Source organism: Apis florea, unplaced genomic scaffold, assembly GCF_048593485.1.
Source record: "Apis florea isolate Af1SG1 unplaced genomic scaffold, ASM4859348v1 contig_3732_pilon, whole genome shotgun sequence".
Lineage (NCBI taxonomy): Eukaryota > Metazoa > Arthropoda > Insecta > Hymenoptera > Apidae > Apis > Apis florea.
Window position 1 is genome coordinate 279,132 of NW_028256824.1, and position 23,147 is coordinate 302,278.

General features: G+C 41.0%; 1 protein-coding gene across 3 annotated transcripts in view; it reads left to right on the plus strand.

The window, feature by feature from the left end:
- Positions 1 to 23,147, plus strand: part of Egfr (epidermal growth factor receptor) — a 153,977-nt gene that overhangs the window by 63,742 nt on the left and 67,088 nt on the right. The window contains exon 1 of one of the 3 annotated variants that reach the window (XM_086914745.1): positions 21,731 to 22,234. The exons of the other annotated variants lie outside the window; for them this stretch is intronic. The gene's annotated coding sequence lies outside the window, so the exon portion shown is untranslated. Of the gene's footprint in view, positions 1 to 21,730; positions 22,235 to 23,147 lie in introns of those variants that run through there. 3 annotated transcript variants of the gene reach the window in all.

The following is a 23,147-nucleotide window of genomic DNA, read 5'->3' on the forward strand; positions in this document are numbered from 1 at the left end:
ATATACAAAATGCCGATTGAAATATTTATTATGGAAATAAACTATCCTTTATCCAAATTTCATATAATTCAACAAAATCGATTTGATCAACATAATCGTTCATTCCGCTAGCATTTTATCGATTATTTAAGTAACGCTTAAGTAACGATAATCATGAAATTTTTCACGTAGCTCCTTTCTTTCAAAGTATCTCTTTAATTTTGAATTTATCCTCGAACAAACATAAAATATTGTACAATCTTTGTACAATATTTGAATAATTAAGTAACCAAGGGCACCCAATACGTACGAATTTTTAGGCCAAAATGAATTTCTTCTTTGTGAAATTTACGAGACACGGACTTTTTATCGCCATATTTATAATTCAAAAATAAGAGGTTCCCCGTATATTTAATACGAAAAACCCCACCGTTTAACCGCGATACCGTTGTGAAAGAAAGCGATTTTCGCCTTTTAGAAAGCGTAGTGGCGGCAAAAAGCCGGCAAAACAGTCGTATCTTCTCATCGATTGCTCTCAAGAAGCTCATGAATATCCGCTTTACGATCTCGAAGGTTTCGCGGAACGATCACTTGAAACTCAGTCAATCACGAAATGTCAGCCCGACTCCTGAATTATTCCCTGGCAATAAATCGAACACAGCCAGATTGCCCCCGGTATTTGCAAAAATATTCAGTATTCCTCCTCCGTACGAGCAGATCCCCGTGATCGTTGGTCTCGTTGTTTTTCCAAGAACGGCTACAAGTCAAGGTGAGAACCACCACGCAAACTGGCAGCTCGAAACGGTTCAACCCAACAAAAGAAGAAGATGTATATAGAAAGGAAGAGAAACTGAAAGAGTTGTTCGTGCCAAGAACAAGTCGAGGCGAAAGAAAAGCGAGAGCAGCGAGAATCCGTTTTGAAACGATAATGGCTGGTCTATACGGATCGTTACGGAGCTGGGTAATTATCGTTCTGCGCCGTCTAACAATGCTGCCAACTGTCAAAGTCCGCGATTGCAGGGCTCGATGATTAGTCGACGCTTGCTAAAAGTTCCTGGACTCGAAGCGAGACGTGCGAAACCGTGAAAAAGTGTTGCACGTGCGAAACACCTCCCCCCTCTTCTTCGAACTCGAATTACGTCCACGTTGCAACGGATTTAGAGTTAGAGGAATGCTGAGTCCTCGGGAGAAAGGGATCTCGAGAAGAGGATGGATCTCTGCTTGGAAGAAAAAAGTTGTGGTTGATAATTGTGTATCTATGAAAAGAAGTGTCGTTTCTTTTATAATCCTTGATTTATATTCAAGAAATTTTAATTCTAAAGATTCGAAGGACAATGCCTGTTTGTATGCCAGTCCGAGTCATCGTAATTTCACTTGTGGAAGAAAAAAGCAGTATATTTTAACCTTAAAAGAAATGGATTAATTGTTAATTAATATCACTATTTTATGATCCAAAAAATAGATACGAGATTTGTTCGAATTAAACAATCTTGAAAACATTCAAAAATAAAATTGGAGGATAAATTCAAAATTCATAATCTGATCGTATTAAATAAATAGTAAGAGAGGAAACATTAAATTTCAATAATCCTGTTAATACTTCCTATGGCAACGAATTAAATTTAAATTTCAAATTTCTCGTTTCAAATCGGCATTTATTTAACAGCAGTAATAGCAACAATAATATAAGAGGATTGTTAATTCGATTCGCAAAGGCGAAATTAATTTATTCATTCCCATGGATTTGTAATCGCGTCCATTTATCGGTAAATGGATTTCGTTTCCTGCAAACGTTACATAATTTTAAAGGCGATCGCCGATTCTGTTTGGCCATTCTGTTTACCGCGAATTGTCGCGTAAAAAAAAAAAGAAAGAAAGAAAGGAGACGAAGAAAGGGACACTAAAAAGCAGGAACACTCTGTCAACACCCTTGTACGTAATTTGCAATTTTAATGCTCGGCCATGAATCCCCTATCCCGTGCGGTTCAACTCGGTTGCGTTATACAAGGATACGTAACTCGATAGGGTAATAATGCAAGACTGATGCAGCCATGCAAATTATTATTCAAAGGCTACTACTGTATTCTTCACGTTGAATCGCTCGATCGGAGATATTATTGTTATGCAGACCCGCGCCTCTTCGTAATTACTTTTGTCGCGATACCGATCCAGGGGTCAAAGTTGGATATTTTAATCTTTACAGAGACAATGAATAGAATAGAGAGAGAATGGATAAAGAGAAAAAAAAAATAACGCGATTAGATATTTCTTGATATTTTTAATATCTATACGATTATTCCTTTAACAATTGTTCGTCCTTATTCAAAAATGTTTAAAAGTTTATTTTCTTCAAACTGACTTTAATTCAAATTACAAATCATTATTAAAGGGAAAGGACAATTTTCAAGGAACGTTTGTGATTTTGAATTATACGAAACGGTGCGTGCAAAGCACCGTTTTTTTTTTTTTTTTTTTATAGTTGATACAAACATTCCTGCGTACAAGGTTTATAGACGATCAAAATCGTCAAAGCCGAATTGAGCGACCATGATGAATGGCACATTCGTACATTCGACTGTTTGGGCTGCGAATTCAACGAAAGCCATGAATGAGCTCTAAGGTTATGTTTTCATGAGTCTCACGTATCGTTCACGCTGAAGTAATCGTGGCAGAGTGTGTATCCCTGCTTTGTATGCGCTTTTTCACTACCACGTGGATCGTAATCGCTATTACCGAGCTTAACAAGCTGTAAACAAAAACGTCGAGGCCGGAACGTTAAAACAATCTTGGGCAAGGGAATATTTCAATGAATAAATGTTGGCCGGGGTGTAGAAGATCGATATAAACATTCTCGCTATAAAGAATACGGTTCACGTAGCACGCACGGTTCCTCGAATAATTTATCGCTCTTGTTACAAATATATGTGTATATGGTTTCGTAACGAGGGGTTGCTCAATCGACGAGGATTGATGCAAAAATTGGACGAATTCGAATTTTATTTCGCTCTCGATCGAATCTGAAATGCGAAGTGAGCTTAGGTAAAAATTAGGTATTTCATTATAGGTATTTGAATACGTAATGATAAGAAAATAACGTTTGAATTATACTCATATCGAATCGATTTGTATCGAATAAACAATCGTTTCAGATTGCCTTCTTATTAATCTTTAAATGGCTATTATCGTTAAAATCGCAAAGCATAAATTTTACCGTGAAATTCCTCGATAAATAGAAGAAATCGCTAAATAATTTTTGTATTTTTTTACAACTTATTTATCATTTACAAATTGAATAATGTACAAGACAAATCAAAATTCTCGTGGATAATGCTTTGCTAAGAATACGCTTATAATAACATTATTAAAATTAGATAGATTTCTGTAAGTAAATGATTTTTTTTTTAATCCTTTCAAAATAATACACTATAAAATCATCTGTACGTGTAAAATAAATATTAACTCGATAAAATAATACTCGATAAAAAAAAAAATCTCTTTAGCATATTTTGTAAATGTCTGAAACATTTCCTTTTCCTTCCATAATTAATTCCATCTTAACTCTGCTGCAACACCACTCGTCTCGATCTCCTCGATTATCTCATTATCATTAAAACAGTCTTTCTTCTAAACCTAAAATTAAAATATCCGAAATCACCAAATATCATATACAATAATACCAAATCTCCAGAATTGAACTGTCGTCCGATCTACCATCCCATCCCATAAAAAAAAGATACCGTGCATCGCGTAATTACACCGTGAAAAAATCCGAACGAAACGAGGAAATACGGAAGAAATATATTCTCGAAAATATTCATAGCCCGAATTCGCATCGCTGAAATTATTATATACATCATCCCCGACACCCTCGCGGCTTGTCCATGGCCCCGTTCCCCTCCCCTCCCGTGCACAATATTTGAACACGTGACTCGGCCGTGCCCCAACGAAAGTCACTTTAGACAGCAACAGTTAAGCGATCACACTATATTTGTTTTCTCCATCTGGCACGGTGCGTAGGTATATACAGGACAGGACGGGCCTGGGGTTAGGGGAGGGGAGAGCCCCGACATTCTCCTCTCCGATTCACGGCGGGGAACGAAGCTCACCGGTCCCTTGTACTGTTACAACGACCCGTAAAGAAGTCGATATTATTCCTACGTACGACGGTAGTTACCGTTGACATTCCATGGCTTCGAGGGATTACGAGCGGCGCTATGCCTCGTAATTCTCATTTTTAAATTACCTACGGTGTTCGCCTATGAGCGTGTGCATAAGGTATAATACGCTCGCTCGCTCGCTCGGTTGCTCGGTTTCCATGTCTCCGTCTTGCGTTGATTCGCGTTGAAACCACTGTCCACGGAGATTAGGATGAATAGGGGGAAACTGGTTCGAGTATATACACGCGTTTGTATACGGGGAAAGAGAGCGGCGCGTACGTTGCGTAAGGATTCGTTACGAGGAAAGGTGCGATAGGTTTTGTGGAAATTTATCAACCGCTTTCCTTCTTTATTAATTATCGTGATAATTCGATTTTCGATCAAGGGTTATGGATTCTTTTGCTCTTGGTTGTCGTTAAAAATCGGTTTTCTTAATTTAATTGGCCGTATTTGAGAAAATTCTATTTTAATCTAACGTTTGGTAAATGGAGAGTTTTCGTGGATGATCGGAGAAAAATTATTGTGTCCACTTTTTGTAAATTTTTAAATTGTAGTAGTAAAACGAATGGCGTTAAGTTTTCAAATGTTCAATTCAGTTTGTGGAATAATAATAAATTTTTTTTTCAATAAATCTTTAGATTCTTTAGATTGCAAGTTATTTGTAAAATGTTTATTTATATACTAAATAATTAAATCGTACTTAGTGAGACACGTTGTCTTAGCTTCTTTGTGACTCAATGTGTAAAGTTTACCATTTATTAAAATTTGTCTATCTGTTCTTTATTTGCTCTATGAGATTCCTTCCTTCTGTGTTCATTTGCTCTTGTTTGTTGAAGAACATTGTTGCGTGTCGGGGCAAGAAAAATATCAAATTATAAGCAGGGATTCTGACCTCGTCGACTTTATTTAGCTGAACTTGATAATTTGAAACGTTATATCTCGAAGAAACGAATTTTGTTTGCCGTTGGTTTTTCGACGCCCCTATGTTAAAGAGAGACTGAACTCTGAATTAACGGCAAGTGCAAATAGCTGCTGGAGTCGGTTTATTAACCGTCTAGTTTTAGATAAAGTACCTTAAATTTCAAGCGATAACTCGCTTCTCTAAATTCAGAAAAACCTAGAGATACGATAGAGAAACATCACCGTTCCGTTTACTTTCGTATTCCAATAAACTGAGAAGTTACAATTAAATGAGAATCTCGAAACGGTAAAAAACGAGCAGAAAGAACTCGAATTACAATTGAAAAAGGAAATTAAAATTAAATGTATCCAATGCGATTTCAATCAATTCGAATACAATTCTTATAGACGACAATTTTTTCCTCGTCGCGGATAAAAAAAGCGACTCCTATCGATCGTAGACCTTTCGTTGCAAAATATTTTTCCTCCAGACTCCTCTCGCACAAGAAACCGAGAAAATACGAAGAAATTATTACACTTATTCCTCGCCGAACGTTCGTGGAAACGTACACGAAACCCGCGATCATCGTGAAAAAGAATCCGTGAATCCCAACTCTCCTATCATCGCGCCCAGATTTCTTTTTTTCCAATTCAGAATCGAGGTCAAGCCCGCCACTACTAGCTCAAGGACTCGTCGCGATAACCATAATCTCGATCCGCGTTATACGATCGCAACTGCGTAATGGCCGGTCTCCACCGGATCTTGTTTACCGGAGAAACGCGATTCGAGCGATTTACGCCACGGTTCTCGAGGTAAACGGCCTGCTATTGACTCTGGTCCGCGATTCGCAATATTTGAGTTGAGCATACGGTTGGAAACATCGATAACAGGCGCGATAAGGAGCGGTGGGAGCCCGATTGGTCGCTCGCCACCCTATGCAATAACCGTCGCAGATAATCGAATTACACACAAATGGTTTATCGCCAGGTGTAGCGGGCCGCGGCGCAAATCGCTGATATTCGTTCGATCGATCCACAGGCGCCGGAAATATGTAAATCGTGCGATAGGGGAAGAGTTCGTCCTCCACCTTGACATTTCGTATTGCGGTTGGTCGAGGTTTCCGGTTTCCCTTTTTATTATTATATCGTCCCTTCGTTGGTTATTGATCGATTCTTCTTAATAACACGATATTTTTCTTATGATTAATTAGTAACGCGTTAAAATTTTTATAAATAAACAAAGCATGATATTATTGCGTGTACTGCGACGAGTCGTCGTTTATTAAGAAAGAAAGTTTAGGAAAATTATATACATTTCGATGAGATCAGGAGTAAATCTATAGCTTTGGGATAATCGTGAAGGATTGCGCATTAAAATAACGCATTATCTTGGCGATGCTTTTTATCAAGATCAAATATTGATGCGTGTATTGATATCAGAGCGAGGAAAACTCGATACGATCGAGTTTAAGAAATCTTCGCTCAACATCCTCCATCTCTTTCGTTCGTACAACAAATTAATTTTGTTATACAATAATATACGATTTCTTGTACGAACAGAGACATTCACTCGAGTTGTTACTTAAAAACTGTGAAAAATTCCACAGGTGATATTTTTCCAGAACTAAGAATTGCGTTATTATTATTATTGCGTTACAATTATTACAAGATGGAAATAAAACTGGAAATATTGGTTAGAAATTAAGAAATAAAGATGGAAATAACGAGCGGAGTTTGTTGAACGTGTGAAAAGATGGAGTGCCCTATCGAGGAAAAATTTAGAAAGCGAAAAGATAATGGGCCGAACGTAAAACATTATTGAATGGAAAGGCCGCCCACGTGCTGCCTATCGCAGAACAGACAGCTTCGTTACCTCCAGACAGTTATTTTCCGATTGCGTTTGAAAAACAGCAATAACGCGCCAAACTATCGCACGGGTAAATAACGAACTTGTAAAAAAAAGCTATCGGATGTGAAAGTAAATTTGTTCTCGAGGAAATATTATAATAAAAAGAGATATTTCCCATCGAAATCGATACCATAAATTCTACGTATAATAACAAAAAGAAGAGAGATCCGATCTTCGTTACAGCATCTTAATATCTCATTCTCGAGGCAAGACAAAAATATCATGCTAAAGAAACTTTTATACAATGAATTTCAATTAATTTGTATAAAAATACAGTATGATTAGAGATATAATAAATCGTTGTGAAGATTATTAATCCCCGTAGTTTATTTTAAAACGTATTCTTTTAAAAATTTGCAGCAAAGTATCGTTATTGAAATGAATTTTATAATTCTCTCACACCATTTATTCGTTCAACGAATACACCTCGCTAATTAATTGCTCTCGAAAAAGTGTAAATACAATAATACTCCATCTATTACAGGAGCGGCTCGACGAATCAAAACAATAACATTTCGAAAGCAAGTTTCAACTAGCTTGGAGAATAATATTTCCATATCGAATCGAACCGCGTATAACGTAACACCGTCACCAGCCGCAATCGTGCAAGCCCACGATTTGCCGTGCTCCCGATAGCGCCATCGACCATAAATTCAACGTTGACGTTGGCAACGTCTCGATGACATCGGTCACGAGATCGCTCATTCTTCTGGCCTGGCTCGAGGAATAGGAATCTCGATACACAGGCGAGGAGGGGGGAGGCATAAACTTAATTCCGCAGAAACGCGGAGAAGCGAGGAACGAAGGAGAATAGGGTTGGTCGCATTGGTGGACGCAGCGATAAGGCGCGGCTTAAACCGGCCCGATCGGCCTATGTTTCACGCGACATTACCACTTTATATCACCTATCGTCCCCCATATATATTTGGATAGCGTGGCATTGCGTATATATACGCGTCTTCCCCGATACCCGCGCACTTTACCCTCCACCACGGTGTAGGAATGTAGAAAACGCACGAGCACGAAGCTATCGGCCCCACTCTGATTTATGCTATCGCCGCATTTTCTCTCAAGAGGTTCGATTTTTATTTAAAATTTAAACAAGTATTTCCAGTAATTTTTCATCGAACAAGGATATGGCTAGGCGAGTGTTGCAGTAAATTTGTGGCACGAATATGACAAGTTTCGACGAGTTTCAAGCTTCGAAATTCATGGAATTCCAATCTCGAAGACTAGGTTAATTAGCGATAGCAGTTAAGAAGAACGTTATCAATCGTTTGGAGCAAAATGTTATATTAGATTTATCGGTCAGCCGCGTGACTGTGTCGAAACTGTGGGCCTTGTCGGCGCATGCCGAACAATTATAAAACGGCGACTATTGCCTAATCGTTGTGTGGCGCGTTTGTACCGGCCAATTGTACGCCTAAGCGAACCGGGTCTCATGTGGGCGAACTCGGCTAGACCTCTCCCAGCCGGAGAGTTGAGTCAGCGGTTCCTGGCGCGAAACCGACTCGCTGGAAGCTGCCTCGAGTATCGAGATTCGTCTCATCGTGGTATAAAGTTGCGAGGCAAGTCCCCTTAATCCCATCTCAGCAACCTGAACGACGATTGTCGAAGATCTGAGAATATAACCATAACGTCCGACTCTAACCAAACTTTTTGACAACTTATTCAAGCTTATTCGCAGAAGATGACACGAAACGTAAGTTGGATTATTATTGGAAAGCAGGAAACGAAGAGGTCTGAAGTATCAGTTCCAAGAATAAGACAGAAGTCGACATAAGTCATGCTCAACCAAGTTATTAACTTGGTAAATTATGCTTAAAACGTTGCGTTCCCTGGCAGGAACTCGTAAAATATTAAGCAAGCTATGATATATCAAATCGTTCAGAATTCGATACGGTTTTCTCCTCGGCTAACAGGGAGACCAATTTTTCCCTCCCCCTTCGATCCAAGAAGGTATTTACGGCTCCGTAGGATAAAAGTGCACGTGCTGGCCGATAGTTTCATTCGTCAAGGTTACCTGCAAGCGCTTGCACGAGCGCGTACGTTCGACTGACAGATTGTAATGACCGACAGACCGCTAATAGTTGCTGTTATTCAGCATGCGAGGCCCTGGCACGAAGGGATCACGGGAACTTTATGGGTATGATTGCTGTTTGCCCCGTAGCTACTCGTGCATGTTCCTACATGTATGCTACGAGCCGTTTCAAAACTGATGCATATAATATGCAGGATCCAGACAAGATCTTTTGGTATCGTTAAATGTTCATGTACTTTGCGATGCGAAATCTTTGTGAGCTTTTATTGGCGAAGATGGATTCCTTTGGCCTTGTTGTTTTCTGGCTTTCAGAAGTGGTGCATGTTTGGTTTTCAAGATAAACGACTGCGATTCGACGATGATAATAATCTATTTATTGATCTAACGGGATTATTCGATAACGATCAAGTTTATCCTGCTTACAATTTTATAACCGCTTCGTCGAAAGAAATACGTAAAAAGAAGTTTCTCTTTTATATGTATGAAAAAAGGGAAGAGATTTTTAATCGGAGCGATTCGAAGAAAAAATTTCATTCGATTACATTTCGTTCATTCTTCGTTCCTGGAAGAAATTGTTTGGTTAGATAATTGTTCGATTCGAAGAGTTATTGACATGATATTAGTGAGCGAAAGTCCCATGCATTCGAGTGTTCTCGAGTGTTCGCCTCATGAGAATGCAATAGGGAAGTGAATCGAACTTTGCCTGGATAGAAGGCGACGATACCAAGGAATCCTGATAACATTCTCGACAACGAAAAGGTTAAAGGTTTATACATGCCACTCCGGAATCGAACAAGTGAACTTTCATTCTCTTGAAACTGAGGACACGATAAAAAAGTTGTATTCGAGGTATTGGTACATTCTAATGTAAGTATTATTAAAAGAAAATTTACAATTTTTGAAAGAGTCGAGAAAATTAAAAATCACATTCGATTTGAATGAAAGGATATCGCAAGTATTAATTGAAAAAAATTGATGTGCGTTATTAAAATGTCAGGAGACTGCATTGTTTATTTTTATCACTTACGCGTCGAAAGCGCTAGCTAATAATGCATACATTGCATACATTTGGATCTTTATTCTTGAGGAGAGGAAATTTAACACGAGAAAATGGAAAATTATAAAATATTGTTTTAAACTTAAGAAATCAAGAAATCGTTTAATAATTTAATAAGAAAAAAAATTCACTTCAAAAAACGATATAAATAAATTTCATTGTGGATCAATCTCCTACTAAAAATTTTTCTAATTTACATTTTATTACGGCCGTTTTCTAATCATAAATTCATCAAGGGGATACGATATTATTTCAACTACACGCTTCATTAATTGTTTACGTAACCAGATTCGTGCATAGAAATTCATAGTTTCTTTATTTTTAGTTTCTTCGATTCCACGTCTCGCATATTCCGTTGTATGTAGTGTACACTTGCGTAATAAACGCGCGAAAACATTAATTATTGCGCTAAGTGGAAAACGTGGCCGATTAGAAAAGATTAATGCGAGAATTGCAGAGGAAAAACACCGAGAATAATTTTCTAAAAAAAATTCTAATTGTTACATTAGAATCCATGTAACGATCGTATCGAATAATTTTTATTAAAAATTGTTTGTAACAATATATTTGAAGAAATATACGTGCGTATGAATTTTTGAAATCAAGATTATTATGGAAAAAAAAAAACATCAGTCTTTCTGATTTAAAAAAATGATACGTGCAATCCAATATGCGTTTTCGTCAAGGATCTTCCGTGTTGAGATGAGTCATTCTAATTATCTTAATTATTTCGCTCTTTCTTTTTACAGTTAAAAGATTAATAATTCGAATTTCTTGAATTCCTTTTATATAGACGCGTGTGTGATCCAAATATTATATAACAAATATCTCAAAATTAAAAGATCCAACTTTGCGCTCTATGCACATCTCTTCTCTTATAAATTAATCTCGTGCATAAATGATCTCGAACGAACGCGTCGAGTTTCAAGAATTAAAAAAAAAAAAAAAAAAAAAGAAGAAGAAGAAAAAGATAGAAAACCAATCATACGATTTTTCCCGAAACCTCGAAAGATTGGATCGTCGGATTAACACCCCACCAAAATCCATTGTGAGGAACGGAATAGCAATGAACAAGAAACGATACATAATCGCCAGATTACAGTTCTCGATCCTTCACACCTCCGCGATCCCTGAGCAAAGAGGGGCGGGGATAAAGGGTCGACTCGGGTTCGGCGAAAGGATCGGTTCCCGCGCAATTTATCCCTTACGAAATTCCCGAAGATAAGAGAGCCAGGTTATATGCCGAGAGGTTGCATTGTGCGGTAAAAAGAGGTGTACGAACGCGCGAGGAAGGAAGAAAGGAGCCGACCCCGAGCGTGTACGCTCTCTGCACTCCTTCGTGGAGCACGGTACGCAACCGCGGGCAAAAATAAGGATAGCGGCAATTACCTGCGGGCCGAGAGAGACGGGGATATTCATCATCCGAGGTCATTTGAATACCGCGGTTCTGAAGAACAACCGACCAGGAGGAGGAGGACTGAGAGAGTCGTTTCGAGCCGACGAAGAGGGAGAGGCGAACGTTCGTGGAACGAAGTTGGGAAGCGAGCGAGAAAACGGAGCGAAGATAGGTGGAGAAAAGGTGTAGGAAGGGATAGATTCTACGCGAGGTTGTACACAGGTATATACACAGATATGCGGCCGTGTGGAAGGAGGAGTGGAGGGAAGAGGGAGGGAAAGAACCGGTTGGCGAAGAGGTAAACACGCGAAGGTGATGTACCCTCCGTGCCTCTCTTCGTCACTACAAAAGTGCCGAGGCTTCTCTCGGGGATGCGGAGTGACGGTTCCTGAAAAGTCAGCGAATCGAGCAGCCACCGTGGCGGAAACCGCCTCGTGGAACGCACGAGACGTCGAGTTTGCTCAGCGTGCAAGTGTCGCTTTTCGATCGTATCGATTCGAGATGATGGAATCGAAACGAGAGAGAGACGTAGGTCGAAAAAAAGGAAACAATAGAAAGGATACCTGAGAGAGAGAGAGAGAGGAGGAGAGGGGGAGGGCTGAGAAGATGGAAGTGAAATCACTGTGACGGATTTAATAGACGCGATAAGGATACGCGATGGACGAGGTGGATGGATAAAAAATTACGCAGAATTCCTTGGTTAGGATGGCAGGTGTACCAACCTGTTGTTCCTGCGATTCGGTTCTTGCGGATGAGAAGACAGAAGAGGGGGGCAGAAGAAAGGCTAATGTTTTGATCCAGAGTGGATTTTACTCACCGCACGTCGTAATCTCGAGACGTATGCTGACTTTTGCTCCGGTTAATTCCCAAAAAAATTCGGGCCCCGGCTGTTTTTCAACGCGAACCGGGTGAAAGTAGCTAGCTCGCTGACTTTTAAACCGAGCTCGCGGCTTTCCCATAAAAAGCTGCTCCCCGTGATTCAGCGTTGCACGGCCGAACATGTGTCAAGAAATTGGCCGGATCGGCGAAAAAACCGATCGAGATCGAACGACAGCCTGCGCGTATATATACCAACCTCGAGGTAAGCAAACTGACGGAAGGAGGGGGAAATAAATAAATAAACGAAGTCGAGAGAGAGAGAGAGAAATCGAAAAGGCGAAATCGAATCAATAATACCCGTTATTATTTCGTTGGATTCAATTAAATCACGCTGCTTGTTAATCGAGAAACGGTGCCGGTTCGATAACTTTCTTTATCCGACTTAATAACACTCTCGTCTGGAAAAAAAATCATTCGATCGTTCGAATATTATCGAAATGAAATAATTGCAAAATATCTTGTACCTTTCTTCCTACAAAATGCGAAAGGAAGTTGTCTCTAAAATCGGGGGAAACAAGTGTTTTAAAGAAACACTTTTCTGGTTAAGTTAACGGTAGAAAAAAATTATTCACGCATTACACGTTAAATACACCTCGCGTACGCCTCTTTTTCTCTTATATTCAATACAATAGTTTGTTAGGGAAATCGGAAACACATCTTAGATATGCGGTAGATGTACATATTTGCATATTCCTTTTTAACCTCCTCCAGTCAGCCGCTGCAACAGTTCTTCAGAAAAACCAGCATACATACATTGCAGATGTATACATACACATGTATATTCTTTTCAACCTATTCAGACCGTCTCTTTTTTTCTCTCTCTCTCTTTCTTTCTCTCTCTTTTCAAGATCAACATTCTTCCAAGGCGACGGATATTTCTTCGCGTTATTTTAAACGCCACCCATTCGAAGCATCGTGAAATCGCTTTATCAACGCGTAATAACATAGAATGTTTATTGACACGTGTCAACGAATAATAGTTAAAATCTGAAAGTTAACGTGGCACGGCACGTCGTCACCGGCTCCTTTTCTTTTTCATCTTCCCCTTATTTTTATTTCTTTACGCTCGACGAAAGAGCCGTGCGATTTTCAGAGGAATGCCAGCTATTATCGGTCGGCTTATTCAAGTTCCAGCTGATTTTTAAATCCTTGGCCGACAATATGGCTGAAGCCTCTGGTCCGCGGAATGCCGATTCCGTAATTGAAAACAGTCGCGCTTCTTATCGACATCCTTTAACCACATCCACATTCTTAAACGCGCCGTGTAATCCGCCACTACTCTTCCGCACCGATTAGTCAACGATCTTTTCTAATCTCTCTCTTTCTCCATGCGATGAAATTAAATTGTGAACGACGCGATTTACTTTTTTTTGCCACGATTTAAATAATAGCACGAGTGTACGAACGTGTACGAACTTTATACGAACAAAAACCATGAATAAACTTCATGAATATTTTTCACCTATATTTTATCTATGTGAAATATATAGATAATAGCAATTTTATTAATAACGTTAGAAAAATAATTCGCGATTAAAATGTTGAGCCATCATCGTGTGCAAGTTGATGCATTCGAGCAGCCACTCCACGATTTGTTTCCTTCTTGAAATGGCCAGAGGAGGTGGGAGGGGGGGGGGCGATAAAGAGAGGAGGCGCTCGTGTTTACCGATTCCTTACGTTTCCGCAAATATTGGCGACCGTGGGACGATTCGTGGGAGGCGTATGGCAGAGGACGAGGCAAAGAAGGATTTGTCGTGGCGCAAGGTCTTTTCTTGTTGACGAGTTTGACGGGTCGTCGGCTACTCGCCTCATTTTCCATCATCCTTGAACGTTGGCGAGCGCCATCGCTGACATGCATCGACGCAGCTGACACGAAGATGGCGCTAAAAATTGAAATTATAGCTCGATATTTCCTAGAAATGCTTTAATAACGCCTCGACGGTTCTTGGAAGTATCGGTGGAACACCGTTACTCTTGTAATTTTAAATTATTCTTCGCGGCAGAAAAAGAAGATAATTTGTCACGTGTCTTTCTATCCTCTAATCCCGAACTTATAAACGATAAAATGTCATTACATAGAAAAAAAAAAAAAAAAATATAATTCAACTCTAATATCCCGAGTTTATCGAAATATTTATCGATTATAATTAATTTAAAAGGAAAACGATTCGAAATTTTTTCCAGAATTATTAAAAAGATTCGTTATTGGATAAAATAGATGAAAGGATTGCTCGAAAAATAGTAAAATTATTCGAGTCCAACGATCTTCTCGCCACTCTTTCCTTTTTAAACCACGGAAAAGGAAAACGGAAATTGTTACAAAGCTCATCTGCTACGTGACTCAAAGAAAAAAGAAAAGAGAAGTACGTTGCCTCGACTTCGACCGTGTTCAACTTCTCCTCGCTGTGTTCTCTCGCCCCTCATTAGGGGTGAAACGTTCGAGGAAACTCCCTTCGCGAGGCGGAGGACAACCCGTGCTCGTTCGATTCTCTACGCGATGAACAATGGCTGTTCGAGCTAGCACGAAAGTAAAATACGAAGGCTGGGACAAAGGGTTGTGTATAGACAGGAGAGGAAGAACAAGAGAAGGCGGTCGCGCGTTATTGGCGGAGGAGCGGACGAAACGTAAGAACGAAAGAGGAGGAAGGAGAAAAATAAAAGGATGGCGCGTTATCCTCGCGGCGCATCTTTTGCACAACCCTGTACTCAGGTATATATTCGTAAGCTGTTGTAACTCAACGTGTGCCGGGGATTCATTATCGGCGTGGTCACGTAGCACCAAGACAGACGCGAATCCGCAAATGGACTAAATAAATAATTTCGCCGAGGATTATTATTAACGAGTTCTTGGAACCGACGCTCGATCTTCGCGAACGAGCCGAGTTCCCTCTCCCTTATCGATCGGCATTCTAGTAGCGGAAACTTCACCGTGAATCCCTCTCTCCGCTCTTTCTGCATGTACAAAAGGATTTCCAAGATTTAAACTTCGTGTAAAAATCTATTTTTCTTTCATCTGGTTCCATGCTACACTGATTCTGTTCCTGAAATATTGAAGGAATCAAATTTTTTGTATATGAATTAGCGAACAATTGATTCTGAATAGAAGCTGTGACGAAGAATGAAAATGAATATAGACGAAATTAAAAATCTCGAAAGAAAACAGTCGCAGCTTCGTTCATAGTTAACGAACAAATTTGATCGTTTACCTGAAATAAGTATTCCACGATTCATCCTCTGGCAAACATTTCTCGTGAAAACATTTTCTTCCTTTTTTTTTCTTCTGAACGAATCACCGAGAATTCCGGAAGAAATGGAGCAAAAGAGGAAGCGTATGTAACACAGAAGAAAAATTCGCGTGCCTGTCCGATGTCGGGAATTCGAGGAACGCACGGGAAGCGGAATGAGTTTTGTGACACAAGATTGCGAGGCTTATTCAAATCTCGTCGTGCGCCGACGATTTTTTCCAATGGCGAATTCCTCGGGTAGCGGCGCCACTGTGCTTTCCGAACCGGTATTCTCTTCTGGCCGGCGTTATGGTCGACACTCTATGCCCGTGGTATACTCGGAACCACGGCCTCTCGTGGTGCGAGATTGCGCTCGAGGGTGCTTCGCCACTTTTCGTTCCCTCGACGACGAGTAAACGTCGGGATTGCAATAAGAGAAGCGATATTTTATATATATATATATATTTTTTAATGACTGATGGGCTGCAACGAGAGACTTGTTTCTTTTTAGAAAATCGTGAATATTTTATCTTTACATAAGTTTGCTTGCCTTTTTAAATATCTTGAAGTTAAGAACGTTAATTGATCAATGTTTGATAAATTGTTTGCTCTGAAATTTTCTGATTATTGAGATAGATATTATGCTTGATACTCGCTCGTGGTAAAAGTTATTCGCTTTCTTAAGAGTTATGCGATTAGAGAGTCGAACGAGAAACTTTGATATCTATGCTAGCAATTCGATATGTAAATCCACAAGCAAAACTTCCATAATACATTCGTCGCCTGGTTAAAATTTAACAGCCTTGCCTCTCAACATTGCCTCTAAAATACCAAACCGATAAATACGAATTCTGAAAATTCTTGAATCTAATTATTGGCATTAAGTAATTGGCCGGCAATAAAGCGCAAACAAAAAAAATCACGCATCTTTCGTGATGGAAGTGTTAAAAACTATATCAAACGAAGAATTCTTTTAGCCTCCCATTTATTCAAAAATTATCAAAGAAAAGAATATATACCAAGGAAGAGGAACTTCATTACACCACCACGCCTTTACATCTCGCCTATTCAAACCCATTAATGATGAACGCCTTCCCAAACCTCTTCTTTTTCGGCTCTGAACAATCCGTCGACGGAGATATCGATTGAAATTCCATAAAAAAAAAAAAAAATTAATCCTTCATCAAAACCCTCGCCAAAAAAAAATTCGAGCCATCCATAATGCACCGGAGGTGATGGTCGCGCGAGCACAGGCGCACACGATTCCTCCGGGATGCAGGACGATTCTTCAAAGTCGCGGCGGAGGTCGCGGCGTATATACTTTCCAGTGCCAGTTTTATCTGATTCGCGGTCGACGTTGCAGCAGGAATGCGAGAGAGCCTTCCTTCCTTCGTTCGTTCGTTGGTTCGAGCGAAGAGAAGAGGGAACAGGTTGGCGAATAAAGCAACGCGGCAGCTGTAAATCGCGCGTCGAAGCGCGAGATACGAGCTTGGCCCTGTCTCGGCATACGCCAGAGATTGATCTCGCGCTTCCTTATGGCCGTCATCGTCGTCCTTACCATCCGAATTATGGCCCACGTTGCGGATACGCCTCGAATTCCGCGAAACGATATCTACTCTCGCCCCACTTTCTTCCTTCAACGCGCCATTTTTACGATTTTTTTCGAATTTGGACGAGAGATCGGTTAGTGTTGTTTAATTAGTTGATTAGTAATTGAAAACGCGATTCAATGAACCGTGTCGAATAAAATCAAAATGATTGATCGAGATTTTATCGATTAGGATGTGCGTATATATGGAAAAGATAAAGGTTATGATTGGAGAAATGATATCGAAAATCGATTCGATCGGTTAATCACAGACTTTTATTAAACCGCTCGTCACATCGACGAAATTAAATTCCAAGTTGAATTACTTCGTTCGTGCCAATCGGAGCGAATTTTTCCATCATTCCTCCATGACATATATAGTTTCGTCATCATTGATATTGTCGAACGAGTTGGTTTAAGCAAAAGAGAGAGAGAGAGAGAAGAGAGTCGACGGAAAGAGAACAGAAATTCGATGACCAGAGAGGGGAAGTCACATGGAAAGAGAGTAGGAGAGGTTGTGTCGCGGCTAAATTTAGGCCCACGCGCTCATGAAGCCACCTGTTGTTACCTGGCCAACTTGTGCGATCGCCATTATCATTCCGAGATGCGAGTTTGACAATTAGTATGAAAACGTGAAAAGTGAATTGCCGATTGCTTGCAAGTTTCTTTCTTTCTTTTTCTTTTTTTTTTTTTTTTTCAAATCTTTTTTAAAATCCGAAGATTACAGATCAGACTACGAAAGAATCCAAACTGTACAATTTTATTAATAAATTTCTTGAATTTAAAAAGTAAAGAACTTCTACGAAACATTAATTATTACGATACAATATAATAATTAAATATTAAAATATACTGCCAGCTGTATATACAGCTTTTATACTACTCTTAACGCAATCTGTTTAATATTCTCCGGGTATAAAATTTTAAGAAAAAAAATTTAGAATAAAATGCACCGATGTGGAAAAACTACTTAAAATTCACCCAAATTCTAATGGAAACTGTATCCATCATTTAAACATATAATCCATTCTATGGGAACAATTAATCCTAATTGCCTTTCCCATTTTTCTTCTTCGACAAAGCTACTGCTTCTAAAATGTCACGATACCTCCGAAAGATCCCATTTTTCTTATTAACATAAAAATTAAGAGGGTCGCTTAATCCTGCCTACTCGTTAAGGATCTTAAACCAAAACTCATTGATCCGAAAATTATTGTGAAGAGAAAAAAGGCTTGAGCCGCCTTTCATCCGGACGAGCAACTTTCGAACAATGACAAATGGGATCGAAACGGACACGTCCAAACCAAATTTTCGCATTATTGTTCTTACTATGTGTTACTGGCTGTGTTTCGCAACGGGGGTGAGGTCGAGGAACGGCAAACAATGCCACGGTAATAGTCAAACCACTAGAGAAGAGAACAATACTGGAGGAGGTCCTGTCAGTGTGCGAGGAAAAATGTTTAGGACGAATTCGAGATGGTTGTTGTTCGTGGGTCGACAAACACCTGCCAAGAAGACCTCTGCGTTTGAAAAGTCTGTGAGGAGAGGCGTAGCTGTATCATCCTGGCTTTCTCTATCTGAAACGATCTAAAGCGATTTTTTTTTTCGAAGTCTTGGAAAAAGGTTGAAAAAAAAGAAGAAGTTGGGTGATTTCGAACGATACTCGTGAGAATGTCGAAAACGAAAGATCGTCTTCGATAGACATAGATTGATTAGCTAGCTGAAGTGTCTGGCTTAAACGAGAATTTTATTTATCGAGTTGTTCAAACAGACGATTGAGACTTTAATGCATTCGCGATAATGTAATCCTGTTAACGATAACTCGTTGCTTTCCGAGTATACGTGGAATTAATTGGGAGTGGACAACAAATGCAACGTTTCATTTTTTTAAAATTATATATATATATCTCAAGAATATAGAGTATCAAAATTCGATATTTACACGTATTCCCTTAAATCAATGAAACGAATTTTGCCTACGAATGATAATATAAATACGATATACAATTATATTGCACACCGGTGTAACGCGCATGTAAGAGCATTCAATATTTATATAATATTATTACAGAGAACCCGCAAAATATGTGGAATAATAATTACAAGAGGCAAACATACATTTAACGTTTTCCGCTTCGACAAATTTCCGTTACACTCGCCTCGATCTGGCGTGTCAGTTCGACCTTTGGTTCCGCGAAACGTCCCTTTTTTTTCTTTTTTTTTTTCTTTTTTTCTCTCTCTCTCTCTCTCTCTCTCTCTCGCCATTTACCGGCACAAAGCGTTTACGCTTAAAGGCATAACCTCTGCAGAAGAAGCGGTGGACCCATCGTTTCTCCATCGTCAAAGTACTTGCATTATTACATATTTATGGTAAAACGTTTTCGCATGGTTCGTGGAACAAATGAACGCAAATTTTTTAAAAAAAAAAAAAAAAAATCTCTCCGGTTCCCTGGAACCGGTGGCAATCGTGGATTCTTCTTGGAAACCGAACGCGATGTATTTTCACGCCTGGCTAAGGTGGCTTTTACGTAACGAGATTCCACATTCTTGCGAGTGCTCACCGCCAATGCTTCGTTTGGTATAGCAGGAGCGTGTGTTTTCGTGTTTATTATACAAACAAACGGTGAAAACTCACTTTGTCCAAGAAGGATATAAATCCTTTAACTTGGCGATTAAACGGTTGATTATTTTTATTACGTTCCAATGATTCGTCGAAGGTAAAGAAATCTTTTAAATCGTTTCACTTTTTTGTATCGTAACCAAGATTTTCTATCGCAATTGTTACATTTTTAAGAAATTATTGTAGAAGGATTGAAAGGAATTTTAAGTTATGTGTAATTTGTGTACCTTTGTATACACTTGATGTATGTAAAGTTTTCGTCAAGAATCGTTCTAATAATTTTCAATACACACAGAGACATACATATACATTAAAATTTTATAAAATCGAGAATTTCTTATTAGTCAAGCGATCGAAATGTTACAACGATTCATGTTCTTTCGAACGATCTTACCTTAGAAATGTTTACATATCAGCACACGCATTTGATCGAATTACAGGAAAGGATCAATAGCAAGCTTCATAATATTTACGTATACAATTTTTGTGGGTACGGGGGAGTATTGATTTACACATTCTCTACTTTACTCTGATCGTAATCCTTATTACAAAAGATATAATATACACTCTCACCGAAACGCCAAACTATACAAACGATCTAGCCTTTGAAATTAACAAAAACGACGTGACTTATTTCGCGGCGTCCATATTAGGCTTCTGATTAATTAATCGAAATGGAAACGGCGCGTAATACGTAACAGTTCCCGGTAAAGAGAATTCAGGGTAAAAACTTTCGTTTACCTACGATAACCGATAAGATATCACTTCCGAAATTCCCCTCGAATCTCTGTAGATATGCAGCTGCTTGCGGGACAGCTCGCGCAAAGAGGCGCGTACCTTCCGTGGGATCTAAATAAATCACGCGCGATATCCGCTCCAATTTCGTCGAGGATCTCTTCGTAGCTTTCTAAAATCTCTCTCTCTCTCTCTCCCTCTCTCTGTTCGTGAAACATATGTTTTTTTTTTCCCTTGTACGCGAGCAACCCTCAGGACGAAGGGGGAACGCTTCTTCGTTCCAGCGTAGCGACAAAGGGGGCCGAGAGCTACGCGCGCGCGTAGAGATACCTAGCAGCCGCTCTACCTGGCTAGAGGAGTAACGTGGAGAGGCCGAATGATCCACGAAGAAGGACGAAAAGTTGGAGGAGGCGAAGGAAGGAGCGAGGCAAGGCGAGGCAAGCGGCGAGAGAAGCGGAGGGGCCGCGGAGAGAGAGAGAGAGAGAGAGAGAGAGAGACGAGGAGAGGCTACAAGAGTTGTCTTCTGGCCGGCCAGAAGAAGAGAGGGGTGGCAAGAGAGAGGCGAGGAAGTCTGACGGCGGCGGAGGAGAAGGTGGAGTGGCACTCCGGTGGTGGCGACTCGACGGTGGTAGTGGCGGTGGTAGTGGCCGGTGGTGGTGGTAGAAGGTGGAAAGGGAGAGGCCCCGGGGGGGCGAGGAGGGGCTCATGCCCAGCGTGGACCTGTGCGTCGTTGCATGGCCGACCTGGAGACTCGCTCTCCGCAAGGTGAGACGCGCGGACCGAAGAGGAGGCCTCGAAAGATCGCAACAGCAATTCTCCGTGAAAGCCTCTTCCTTTCCATTCGTCTTATTACCGTTGCGGTGCTCCTCATTTTCTCGTGGTGTGCGCGTGTGATATCGTGAATCGCGAGTGACCCGAGCGTGAATCGGTCGTTATTCGCTTCCTTCCTTCCTTCTTTGTCGCAATTTTCTCGCGCGAGGGACAGGATCGTCGTGCAGTGGGTGGAGTTTCGCCGGAGGACGTTGGTTGCCACGAAACGGGACACGGATACGCGTTGGACACGTTGACAGGGAGGGAGGGAGGGGTATTGTTGTCAGTCAGGGGAACAGGTTGGATATACGGAACGGTGACGATAAACTTTCGGATTTTATGTGGACGAAGGAATCCGTTTCCCGTCCCGATCTCGTGGCAACGAGGCAACCGGGGGGAAGGGGGGAGGGGAGGGGGAGGGGGAGAGGGGACGAGTTCGTGGAAGGAAAGGATGCCAGAACGACGCGCGGAATGCGTCGTCAACGTGTTTGACAGTGATAAGACGCGTGCGCGCGTGCACCTCTTATCAGCTGCGTAAACTCGATCTCGCGTGCCCGCCCGATCAGTTGATCTCATGGACGCGCCTGTCTCGAGATACTGCTCACGCTCTATTCCCTCACGCGTGTCGGAACGTTGTCGCGTGACGTTGAGCCGATCATCGTTGGAGCACGTATCGACGTTTCTGCCGTTATTACCTGGCAGCCCGGCCGAGAGACGCTCGTTCTCGACCCGTTCGTGAGGAAGCAACCACGTGGACGACACGCGAGTTTTCCCTTCGAAAAATATATCGTCGGGATACGACGTATATGCGTGAAAGTGCAATACGAACGAGTTATCAGCTTCGATGTTCAGTGTTTACACCGCTGTTGAAAAGTGAACGTTTTCGTTTCGAATGCCTTGGATTTTTACCTCGAGAACTGACGAACTGACAAGTAGACGGTGAGTGAGTTTACAAAAGATTATCTCGATCTTTGCTCGCGTTGAATATCGTGTCGAATGTCTTCGCGTGATCGTTGGATTCAACGTTGATTCCCGTGGCGAGCACGAGTTGTCTAGCGACTCTCCGACTCGTAGCTCCATCGCGCGTTCGCAGCGGCGAAAGTTTGTGGAGAAACGTCGTCCGTGGAGAGACGGCGGTGGATCGACACGCCTTAACTTTTCTTGCGTACATTCTTCCCTCGTGCAACACACGGCCAGCCCGATCCTCGTCGTGAGCGACGTCAATCGAAACGCGCCGCCGCCGAAAACGCGGCGACAACGAGACGCGCGCGTTTTCTGTAAAAACTGTCACATACCGGGCCTCGCTTTTCAGGCAAAAGATTTATAAAGGGCCGAGCCGACCCACCGTTTCTTCCACGAAATCACGCGAGTCTAGACTTTCACGTACGCGCCGCTACGCACGTTCGTCCCATAAATTCTGGCCATGAACGTAAACAGATCCGCGAAACCATTTGTACCTTGTCGCGGATCGCTACGTGACCAGATATATAGGTTTTTGCCGGCCCAACTCGGCCGATCGCTCTTGATCATTTTGACACCGTGGTCGGGAAAAAGCACGATCCCTCGCGATCGAATCGACCGAGCGGCCTCCCCTTTGATCCGAATTAACACTCGCCCCGATCGCGATCCAATTGTGCCGCAAGTGTAACAAGACTTAGAGGATAAGTCTCGATCTTGGGACTCGGCTTGTTTTGGATAAACTCGTGTTCGGCCTTGGTGTTCCCTTTCATGTTTGGATTTTCTATTTGCGCATATCTTTCGAGCCGCTCGACGATAAATTTCTCTTTTCGTTAACCGAGCGCAAATATGCCCCGTTCCTCTCGATATATAAACCGCGTTGCCTCGCGTGCAG